Raw genomic sequence first — 12,337 nt, 5'->3', positions numbered from 1 at the left:
TCAGAGCATCTCCAATCGCATCCTCAGTGTTTCTCCTTAGAGAAGTAAATTCAGCAGCAGCCCAGTCAGGCTCCACCAATCATTCATCTGATGAGCCTTCCTTCTTTTCTCTACTTTTGGCAACACAGAAAACTCTTCTCCTCTGACCTCTCATCTGTTCATCAAACAAAGCCAACTATAAGTGAATTGTTAAACTCTGCTCACCCAAACAGCATAATTGTATAAAACAAAGAGCACGTGCTTGCCACAGCAGCCCATATACTACAATTGGAACAACACAGAGAAGATAAACATGGCTTCTTGCATAAGGATAACATACAAATTTGTGAAGCATTCCATATTAAATTTTTTTAAGAAGTTGAAAAATAAAACACTGATTTAATTTTGAAGAAGAAAAATCCATCTGTGACTTCAGGTTTCCGCTACAGTATGAAAAGAACTTGGATATTAGCACTCTTGAGCTTACACCAAGAAAAGAGGTTAAATTGAAATTCGGTGACTTTCTTAGACTCATTGGAAATTTGTGATAAACATGGCACATGATCACTCCAAATTCTAGAGAGACTGCAAGTATAGAGAATCACATCAGAGACAGGCTTACCTAGAGTAGAAGGTACAGAAACCATAAACTGGTAGGACAACTTACATAGTCACTTTGGTGACTCGCTGGAGGCTGAGGGTGGATTAGCATGACTGGTGAAAGCTGCAGTAGTAGATGGGCCTTCATAATTTTGTAGATTTTACCCTTAGGAACCCACTAAATTTTAATAGTGAAGAAAAAAGAAAAATCCTTATTCCGGGATAAGGGTTACATTTCTCCTGGCTGGGCAGGAGAAATGTTACCATTTGAAATGCATATAGATAATTCCACAAAACAAAGGCCTACCCTGGGGAGGGGTGGGGGGGCAGGAGGGCGGGAAGATTTTATCAGAGCCTTATCCCACCTGGAGGGAGAACAATTTTACAGCTGCAGGCCTACTTAGCCAAACTGTTTCAAATTAGGGGAAGGGAGGTGGAAGGCTTGGAAACACTTGTGAAGGTCAAACCAGGAACCAAGTTCTACTAAAAAGCAGAGATTTAATAAGATTACAGATTGCTACCCATTACCTACTGTTTACCATCACGACAACAGGGCTCCAACATAACATTGAATTATAGCTAAAAGAGCTGCAAGGTACAAGGTATATTTAGGGAGGTGTTTTTAGAAAAACCTAAAGACCATGGGCGAGACAAAAAGAAGGACACTACAGAAATCTGAAGCTTTCGCAGTTCTCGCTATGGCAAATATTAAACATAGCCCAACTCCTTGCCAGATTAACATGAATCTTACACTGAAATTGTATTTATTTTGCTCTTTGTCAATTCATATGTCCAGTTTTCAACAATAATTTATAAGGCATGTTTAACAGGCAAGAAAAAAATACAGTTTTCATAGACAAAACAAGCATCAAACCAGACGCAGCTATACTGCAGATCTTGTAATTGCCAGACAGGGACATTAAAAGTACTATGACTTAATATGCTAGAATAGTAATTGAAAAAAAGCAGACAGCAAGCAAGGCAGATGGGTACTGTAATAGGAGATGGAAACTCCAAAAAATGAGCTAAAATGAAACACAAAAAGCCAAAAACACTTGCGCACAAATAAAAAAAGGTCTTTGATGGGCTCCTCAGTAGACTTGGAATGGCCATGGAAAGAATCAGTGAACTTTAAAATATGTCCATAAAACCACCCCGTCTGAAATGCAAAGAGGAAGAAAAAGACTGTAAAGCAAAAAAGTCTATTCAAGAACTGTGGGATAATTTCTAAGGTGTAGCATACATAATTGGCATATCAGAAAAGGAAGAAAGTTAAAAATATGCAGAAGAAATATTTGAATAATAATGTCAGAGAATATTCCAAAATAAATGGCAGATTCAAACCTTAGATCCAAGAAGCTCAGGGAATACTAAGCAGGATAAATATCCAAAAAATATATAGATAGGCAATACATTATATTCAAACTACAGAAAATAGTGACTACAAAGAAAAATCTTGAAAGAAACCAGATTTTAAAAAATACCATTCCTTAATAGAGGAAATGGATAAGAATTGCAATAAACTTTTTATCAGAAACCATACAAACAAGGAGAGAGTGAAGTAAAATATTTAAATACGGAATTAAAAACAAGAAAACCCCAAACATCAAAAACCCCACCAACTTAAAATTCTTCCTATATCCAAGTTATTCTGTAAAAGTGAAGGCATGGGAAGTCATCAAAGAAGAAGGAAAACCATGAGAGACTCTTATCTATAAGGAAACAAACAGGGTTGCTGGAGGGGAGGCAGGTGGCAGAATGGGGTAACTGGGTGATGGACATTAAGGAGGGCATGTGATGTGATGGGCACCGTGTTACATCCAACTGATAAATTGTTGAGCACTACATCTGAGACTAATATATACTATGTGTTGGCTAACTGAACTTAAATTTTTAAAAAATGTGAAGGGGAAATAAAGCAGACAACCAAAATCTAAAGGAATTCATCACTATCAGACCTATTCTGCAGTCAACGTTAAAAGTTTTTTAGGGAGAAGGAAAAGTACATAGGTCAGAAACCCAGATCCATATAAGAAAAGGAAGAGTGTCACAGAAGGAGTAAATGAGGGCAAATAAAATCTTCTATTTTTCCTATTTTTAATGTAATAGATAACTTTTCAAGTAATGGTACAAATCCATCAGGTGATTGTGGCCCATAATGAAATTAATGATGGCAATCTTCTAAAGAATGGAGAGGAGGAATTGAGAATACTCTATTATAAGGAGTCTGCATTACTCATGATATGGCAGAGTATTATTTGAAAGTGGATATTGGTTAGTTATAAATATATGTTGAATATTCAAGGGCGATCACTAAAAAAATATATAAAGAAATATAGTTAATATTCCAAGCTAGGAGATTAAAATGGAAATCAAATACTGCTAGTGATCTGACTTTGTGCTTTTATAAATTATGTTGTCTCTTGTAGTTCTTTTGCATTTCCATATGAATTTTTTAATCAGCCTATTAACAACAGCAACAAAAAAACACTATGCTTTTGTTTCTAATGCATTGAATCTTGGGTAATTTTGAGGAAAATTGATATCTTAACCATATTAATCTTTTAAATTCTCTCTCAAGAATGTTTTGTAGCTTTAGTTTACAGGTTCTTGGTTATCTTTCAGATTCACCTCAGATATTTAATATTTGCAATGCTCTTGTAAATGGTATTTTGAATTTTAATTTCTGATTGTTGACAGTATTAAAAATTATGATTGCTTTTTATATATTGGTCTTGTGATCTGTAGCCTTGCTAAACTGAATTACAATTCTGGCAGAATGTTTCTGTATGGTTTTAGCTGTGGCTTTTTATAGATGGCCCTTTTCAGGTTGGATTGTTGAGGAAGTTTCCTTCTATTCTTGACTGCTGACAATTTTTTTATTTTTCACTTGGTGTTGGATTTTCTCTGGTTCTTCTCTCACATCTGTCAGGATTATTATTTGGCTTGGTCTTTTATTCTAATAATAAAGTATAAAATAATGATTAGAGCTTGGGCTGAGGTGAATTAGATGAAGCACTTGGGCTTAAACTTTGAGATTGCTCCAGGGTCATGCAAGGTTGGGTACTTCTTTAAAATCAGCATCCTCTGCACTCAGCTTGCTCCAGTACAGGACCTGATACTGGCTGATTTTCAAATGTTACATAACCATTTTATTGCTGGAGTAAATCCCAATTGGTCGTGGATATTGACTTTTAAAAAAAATATTTTGTTGTATTTATATCGTTAATGTTTGGTAGAGATTATATATATGTATATATGTGTTTATATATGTTTATGTGTATATGTTTATATAATATATATAATATATTATATATATTAGTATATATAGTAACATATATATGTAACATATATATGTATATATAGTAACATATATAGTATATATATGTATATATATATGTTACTAGGGTAATACTGGCTTCACAGATGGAGTTCAGAAGTGTTTGCTCATCTCTGTTCTAGTAGTTTGTGAAAAATTGTTTTGTTTCCTTTAAATGGTTGGTGGTATTAATTAGTATGGCCATTTGAGTCTGGGCTTTCTTTCCCTTGTAAGAAGTTTCTTATTTATTAATTATATTTCCTTATTGGTAATAGGTCTATTAATATTTTATATTTATTCTTGAAGCTTTGGTAAATTTTGTCTTATAAGCATTTTCCCATTTTATATAATTTGTTTTTTTTCCATTTAATATAATTTGTATAGTTTGTTGCCATAAAACTGTTCAAAGCAATTCACCATAATCCTTTTACTTTCTGTACTGTCGAGAGTGATACTGTGAATAGTGGAGCCTCTTTCAGGCTTCCTTTTTGTAATTTGTGTCTTTTTTATTTTTTGGTCAGACTAGCTAAAAGTTTGTGAATATGGTTTATATTCTGTTATATTTTATAGTTTATATTACATTCCATAAATTTGGATATGTCTCTTTTTCTTTTATTTAGTTCAAAATATATTCTGACTTCTCTTGTGATTTCTTATTTGGTCAACATGTGTTTGTTTATTCCCCACATTAATGGATTTCCCATATTTATTTGTTCTTAATTTCTAAATTCTTCTCATTTTTAAAACATCTTAAACGATTTCAGTTCTTTTAAACATATTACAGAGTGTTTGAATACACAGGTCTATCTTGGAGAATGTATATGCCCAGCTGAAAATCCAATGTATTGTTTTACTGTTAGGTAGAGGGTTGACTGTTAGGTAGAGGTGACTTCAGTTAGGTCAGATTGATGGAGTTTGAATCTACCATATCCTTGCTAACTAGTAATCTTTTCAGCTGTATAAACTGAGTAAGATGTATGCAGATTGCCAACTATGAATGTTGTCTGTTTCTTAAATTTTGTTTTTGCTTGATTTATTTTGTGGATCTGTTGTTAGATGTGATAGGTTAATACTTGTTTTATCTTCTTGATTTGTTGACATATACAGAGTAATTATAAAATGTCCCCTTTTTTCATCTAACACTCTTTAAAAAAAAAATTCTTGTGTCCTTTTTTCTTTACTTGATTAATTTTTATTGATCTACCTTCTGGCTAATTTTTAAATATGGTTTTCTTTAGATCTTTGAACACATATACAATAGCTACATTGAAGGCTTTTTCTGCTAAGATCAACCTTATAGTCCATGGAGAGGAAGTGTCTATTGGCTGCTTTCTCATGAGTTATGCCTTCTTATTTTTGCATATTTTGTAATTGCTAGTTGAAAAATGGACATTTTCAATGTTATATTCTAGCAACTCTGAACACAGATTCCCCATCACAGATATTATTGTTGTTGCTTTTTGTTGTTTAGTGGTTTCCCTAGCCTAATTTTGTGGTATATATCTATACCAAAGAATGCAATCCCTGATTTGTCTCTCTCTTTCTCTGGTGTTATTTTGTTTTGTTTTGTTTTTATTTTCTTGTATTTTTAAGGCTAGAATCATTTCTAACACTAGGAGTTGTACCTGGCTTATCATCGCTTGGAAATAACCAAATGGTTGGTCAGTAGTTTGTCGGAAACATCTTCAGTGAATAATTCTTCCACTTTTTCCTAATGGATGGGTATATGGCTTAGGGAATTAATTAAAATTCTGGCAAGTGAAAACTATGTCTAGCCTTTTACTTTCTGACAGGGCTTCTTATGTCACCTCCATGTGTAAGGCTTCATAACCAGCCATAAATATTAGATAAATATGTCTGGATTAGAATAAGGAAAGAATTACTTCCTAGCAGAATCAAGAAACAAGCTAATAAAATTATTTGCTATGGAGGAAAAAGCTTGAGAAATCAATGGATGGTCTTGATACTTCACAACATTGTACTGTTTTATGTAACATTTTATTGATGTGATGGTTAATCAACACTAGCACAAATTTTCAGTTATTAAAAACACATATGTTCTCATAATGCCATGTACTTCTTCCTATCACTTAGCACAGTTTTAAAATAGTACTTAGGAAATTCTGTTTTTGTTCATCTTGCCCACTAGACTATAAGTCCAGTGAGGGCAGAAACCATATCTGTTCCTGGTCACTATTTTACTTTCAGATGCCTTGCTAAGATCCCCACAGCATGTAGTATTTCTGTGCATTCCAGTACATATTGTAACTCAGAGAACTCCCAAATGCATGAAGGTTTTCTCTGGCCACTGTGTCTAGTCCCCAAAGGTGGAAAACCTAACATGCTAGGGAGGGAATGTTCCCTAGTAGAAAGAGCTCTCAATAGACATATGGCAGGGTTGGTGGGTTGATTTGTATTGTAAGCTGCTCCGCTCTTTGGTGGTCTATTTCTGAAAACTGTATTCTTGATAATGGTAGCAAGATTCACAGAAAGATTAAACTCCAGTTGTCCAGAGAGAGAACTTGGTGGAACACTGCCCTTTAGGCAACATTAAATGTTCCCTTTTCCTTATCCTTTTTCCTGACATTTCCTGGGATCACATTCCAAAGAAACCCCTTGTATGGAAATACTTGTCTCAAAACTAATTTTGAGAGAATTCAAATTTAGTCAGACCGGTTTTTAGGATGAGCAAACAGAAAGGCTAGATAGATTGAGATTTGTCATCAGAACCTGTTTCTTGCACAAGTGTTTTTGTTTGTGATAGAGCCATTAACTATACAAGTGAGAATTTTGTGGGATAGCAAATATTCTTGACTAACGTTACACTAACAGTAGAAATTCACACATTTTTAGGAAAAATTGTCTTCTGGATTCCTAGACTTAAAAAAAGCAAACTTTGAGTATTTCTTTCATTAGGTTTTTTACTAAAACCCAATAAGTTATTGTGCCACTCACTTTTCTTTTCTTTCCTTTCCTTTCCTTTCCTTTCCTTTTCTTTTCTTTTCTTAGTAGGCTACATGGCCAGCATGGAGTCCAACATGGGGCTTGAACTCATGACCCTGAGTTCAATACCTGAGCTCAGATCAAGACTCAGACACTTAACTGGCTGAGCCACCCAGGTGCCACCCTCTCATCTTTCTGTTGACCAGCCCATCCATCCAGTGATCCATTCATTCAATGACTCATTCATCCATCCATCCTTCCAGAATGTTTTCTTGAACAACTAAGGCAGACTAAGACATTTATTTTCTTAATAGAACACAATGACTTACTGCTAGTAGGAAACTAGAAATTTGCTGATAATATAACGGAGATACTACATGTACCGGTTTTATTTTAGGCTACAAAGAATTATTTGTATTTTCATTTTAATTAAATTTGCTCAATAAATGTGTATTGTATTTATCAGCATATTCTACTAGAATATGACCCTCTTAAAAACTATCATGTATTGAGATGCCTGGGTGGCTCAGTCAGTTGAGTGTCTGACTCTTGGTTTTGGCTCAGTTCATGATCTCAAGGTTGTGAGATTGAGCCCCACGTTGGTCTCCATGCTCAGTGGGGAGTCTGCCTGAGATTCTCTCCCTGTCCCTCTGCCTCTCCACCCTGCCCACCTGCCAATGCTTGCACTCACTCTCTGTCTCTCAAAAAAAAAAAAAAAAATCATGAATTATAGAAAGTGTGCTAAAAAAAAAAAACCTATCTCCAAAAAGCATGTCAGAGCTTATGTCTGAACCCTTAATTATAATTCTATATAAGTCAAAAGTGTCTTATTTAATAATTTAAAAGAGGTCAGAAAAAATATTAAAAAGCCAACTGTTTCCCGTAGAATATCTGAATTCTTTCCTAACAGGTAGTACTACAGTAGTCTTGCCTTTGATGGAAAGCAAATGTCCTCTTGATGAAGCGGTACTTTATGAATCACAACCTTATTTCCCCAGATTTAGTAAATGCAAAGACATTTCCATGCTGATACATCAGATTTACAAGTTTGACATATATAGTAGTCATGTAACACAAAAACTTTATTACCAACAAAGGGATGCATGAGTTAGGATGAATTTTGCCTGCAGTAAATTTACAAATACTGTTAACTGCTAAAGTGAGATGTAAGATATCCATGTCAAACTTCGTATATGTCTCCCGTATCATTCATTTCACTACACAGCAGATTATCCTTTTTAAGTGTTTTCTAGTTGACTTTACAGAATAGGAAACATTAAATGTATTTCATGCTTAGAAAATACTAAAGAAATATACAGAGCATTTATAATGATACTGACGACACTTTCCAAATAGGTGTTAAGGACTATCAGACATTCTTTCTTGCCTTGCTATTTTAAATTAAGATAGTTAATTCAAGAAGTGCTTTAAAATGTTACGTCTATGTATATGTAAATCAATACAGATCATTAATAGTGATGAATATTTGTTATTCCTTAAATTTTTATAAAGACAATTAAAGTACCAGAAATCAGATGTGAAAAGAAATGGAACTGGGTTGGTCTCCATTAAATCTAAGCTAAGTTTTTGTGTTTGTGTTTTGTTTATAATAAAAGAATGTTAACCCAAACTCTCTGAGGAATTAAACACAAGTGATCTGGGATATTTTAATTGCGGGAAACATGTTTCTGAAGCAAAATTATGAGAATAAGTTTCTTACATGTAAGATTTAGTGCAGTGTCACCTAAGCAGGGACAGGTATTTTTAGGTCAATAGGAGATACTTTTCATGTTTGAGAAATAGGTCTTCTGGAAATTTACATCTATATTTTTAAATTCCTTTTTCTTATACATGTGAAGATATCAATAACGAAAATGAGGCCTATCTACCAGAATTTTTGCAAGCTATAGTATAGATCTTCTAAAAGATTATCTACCAAGTAAGAAAATAGGCAGGAACAGATGTGCAGAGATTTTCCATGGTCTGTGTGGAAGTTCTGCTTACTTCCTCAGAGAAGAAGAGATCATATAAAAGGCAGGAGGGGAGAGACTCAGGGGGAGGATATAGGAAGCATCTGTTACTTACAAGTAAATGGATCTGGACTGTTTCGGAATGTGTGGGAAGAAGTAAGAGTGACCGGTAATGGTTTCAGCATCCCAAATGTCAGTGTTTGATGTGGGGTAGAATAGGAGTTATTTCTTTCTTTTTTTTTTTTTTAAACTTTGTGAAGTCCTTGACTTTTTATTTTTATTTTTATTTTTTTTTAAATTTTTTATTTTTTATAAACATATATTTTTATCCCCAGGGGTACAGGTCTGTGTTATTTCTTAAGACGTGAAAGAGGAAACCTAAAATGAAAACAATTTGGGGGGTTTTCTATTTAACCCAGTGAGAGAGAGAGGGAGGGGGAGGAAAATAAGAAAATAAGAGCTAAAGTGTAAAGTATCTGGCTAGCTGATCATCCCTTCTGAATGCTGTCTTCTGAAATGTGTTTACTAATGATTAAAACAGTGCACCCTACCTACGCATGGTCAATCAGCCTAACCAATGAAATTACCGTGGAAATAATCTAGGGAAAGTGAAAGTAAAAATGGATAAACATTTTGGTCTCTAAAAAGACCACGCAACTCGACTTATTTTTTACATGCATCAGCTTCTTTAATAACTCTATAAGTAAGGAATAATTATGCTGATTTATAAAACTCAGGTGATTTAAATAACTGGCACAAAGTGAGCTGCATTTTACAAATTCTGTCTGACTTCAAAAAGCCTGCCTTTTCGCTATTCTACCACTTCCCATCTTTTTGGGAGGACATCAGTTATTTATCACATACTTTTCTGCTAACTGAAAATTTAAAAATTATAAATATTTAAAAATTTAAAATATCTAAAAATAAATATGTATTTATCTTACTATGCAGAATTTTGGCATGATGTAGTAAAATATCAGATGCTAAGGCGCTAGGTGGATTGTCTGTTTCAGACATGCATAGCACATGGCCTCAAATAGATTCTAACATGCAGATCCAAAGCCAGAAAGTACTTGTTGATGACCATATGTGTTAAGGAGAAAGTTTGTAAGATAATATATAGTTATGTGTGATCCAGAGAGGACTGACTTGGGTGTCCACAGCTTTTGCATGGGTAACTGCCATCTCTTTCTAATGATACTTTGGGGAGAAGACTAAGATGAACTTCCCCAGCAGTAAAATATAGTAATCCTTTAGCACATGTCTCCCCAACTATAACATTTCAAGAGGAATCTTAAGGGATAGCTGGTAGACAAATTGATATCACTGAAATATCATTCAAAAATATAAGCCAGGGATGCCTGGGTGGCTCAGTGGGTTAAGCATCTACCTTTGGCTTAGGTCATGATCTTGGATCATGGGGTCAAGTTCTGCATTGGGCTATCTGCTCATCAGGGAGTCTATTTTCTCTCTCTCACTCGCTCTCAAATAAGTCAATAAAATCATTAAAAAAAAAACAAAAGTATAAACCAGGAGTATACTCTTACTCTTGGGAAAGCTAAGATAGAACAGGAGTCTTAACAAGGAAGTTTATGTTTCTCTCTGGGGGAAAAGAAACAGAAGTGGAGTCTAGTTGGCAGCAATGAAAGGAACCAAAGGCAGGCTGCCCAAGCTTTGAGAATAGCAAACTGCAGGGCAAAATCTAAACCCAGAAACTAGGTTCTTAATAATAATGGATGAAGCTGAATTATAACCCAAAAATTGAATTTTGAATTATCAGAATACAGATTAGTTTTTAGAAATGCTTTAAAAGTTACTTCAGGAGTGCTTGGGTGGCTCAGCCAGTTAAGCACCTGACTCTTGATTTCAGCGCAGGTCATGATATCATATATGTGAGATTGAGCCCTGCGTCGGGCTCCATGCTGGGCATGGAATCTGCTTGTGATTCTGTCTTTCCCTTTCCCTCTGCCCTACCTCACCCTCCTCTCTTTCCCTCTCTAAAAATAATAATAAAATTTAAAAAATTAAATACAAAAATTAAAACAACTTCAAAGTCTTAACTCTTTCGTTAAATTACTTCATTCTCCTTATATGCATGTAAAATAGGCATTTTAGAAATAGGGAATAGAGTAGTGGTCATTATTATAGTAGTGGTTTGTAATATAATTTGAGTGGTACCTCTCCCAAGCCATGTCTCATAGTTTTGAATGTCTACCATTAGAAGACAGAGTTCTTTTTTGCAAAGATCTTTTCTTTTCTTTTTTCATTTTTCAAAAGAATTTATTTATTTATTTGAGAGAGAGAGCAAGCAAGTAGGGGGAGCAGCAGATGGGGAGGGAGCAGGAGAAGAAGGTTCCCCACTGAGCAGGGAGCCTGAGGAGGGGCTTGATTCCAAGACCCTGGCATCATAACTTGAGCTGAAGGCAGACAGTTAACTGACTCAACCATCCAGGCACTTCTATAGAGATATCTTCTCAATATCACTTAATATTGCATCTTGAAATGCAAATATTCTGGTAGGTAACACGCATTAAAAAGTAAACACTGAGATGTTTTGACCTTTTAGCCTGACAGGCGACCAGAGAATATTTTGTATGACTATCTGAAAGTTTTGTGTCATTTGTAGTGAGGAAGATAGGCAGCCATCACATCCTCAAGGAATGTTGAAAACAGACTACCAGAGCACTCTTAAGTCTGGTCTTACTTGTTTAGCTTCACAATAGTAGCCTTAGCTTCTTCAAATGTCCTGTGTAGTACATTGAGTGAGGTGTATATGCCCAACAATGTAAATTTCAAAATCTATAACCAGTGGCTTCTAGTGGCCATGAATAGTCCATGAATAAAACAGTGCATATGACATGCACGACGGTTGTGGTTATTATTGCAAAGTATTTCAGAGAACATTAGCAGCAATTTGTTTGTCCTTGAATTGTTCTATATTTCTGCTGTTTTGAAATTTTACAAAAATGGGTCATGTTTCTCACTTCTCTCATGAAATATATGAAGAGTACGCTGAAAGTTGACACTTTGAAACTCAAGTGACATGTGAAATCCTGAACATAAATGGGCTTGAAGGTAGATTGTGGCGAGAAATCATGAATGGTTGGACAATGAGTGTGAAAAACAAGTTAGTGTTTACATCATAACTTTAAGTTAACTTGAGGACAACACCTGGACCCTCAATACTTCTTTCTCCATAAACCAAATGATGGCAGCATGTGATAAAAATGATTATCTCCTTGATTAGGCAATATGAAGATTATTGAAAAATGTTTCCTGTCAACAAATGTATTACAGTTTATTATTGCATATTAAATATCCATTATCTTCTCTTACAAATTTATGTTAGTCCTAAATAAAGTTGTGTAGTATTTAAATAAAGAAAATAAACTCTTTATGGCAAAAACATTAGAATCAAATCTCCAAAAGCTCCAATATTGTAAATGTTTCTTAAAATTCCATTCTATCAACATGATAAGTAAATGCAAGAACACATATTTTTTGGCCCTCAGTGAAAATATCCTAG

At 34.5% G+C, this 12,337-nt stretch overlaps 1 non-coding gene across 1 annotated transcript; it reads left to right on the top strand.

Moving 5' to 3' along the window:
- The first annotated feature begins 237 nt into the window (after window positions 1-237).
- LOC132003033 (U6 spliceosomal RNA) lies at window positions 238-345 on the top strand. Its single transcript, XR_009400111.1, has one exon. It is a non-coding gene; the product is annotated as a U6 spliceosomal RNA (small nuclear RNA).
- The last annotated feature ends 11,992 nt before the right edge of the window (window positions 346-12,337 follow it).

Source organism: Mustela nigripes, chromosome 15, assembly GCF_022355385.1.
Source record: "Mustela nigripes isolate SB6536 chromosome 15, MUSNIG.SB6536, whole genome shotgun sequence".
Taxonomy (NCBI): Eukaryota; Metazoa; Chordata; class Mammalia; order Carnivora; family Mustelidae; genus Mustela; species Mustela nigripes.
Note: the sequence above shows the minus strand (reverse complement) of the source record. Positions and strands in the feature narration are given on the sequence as shown.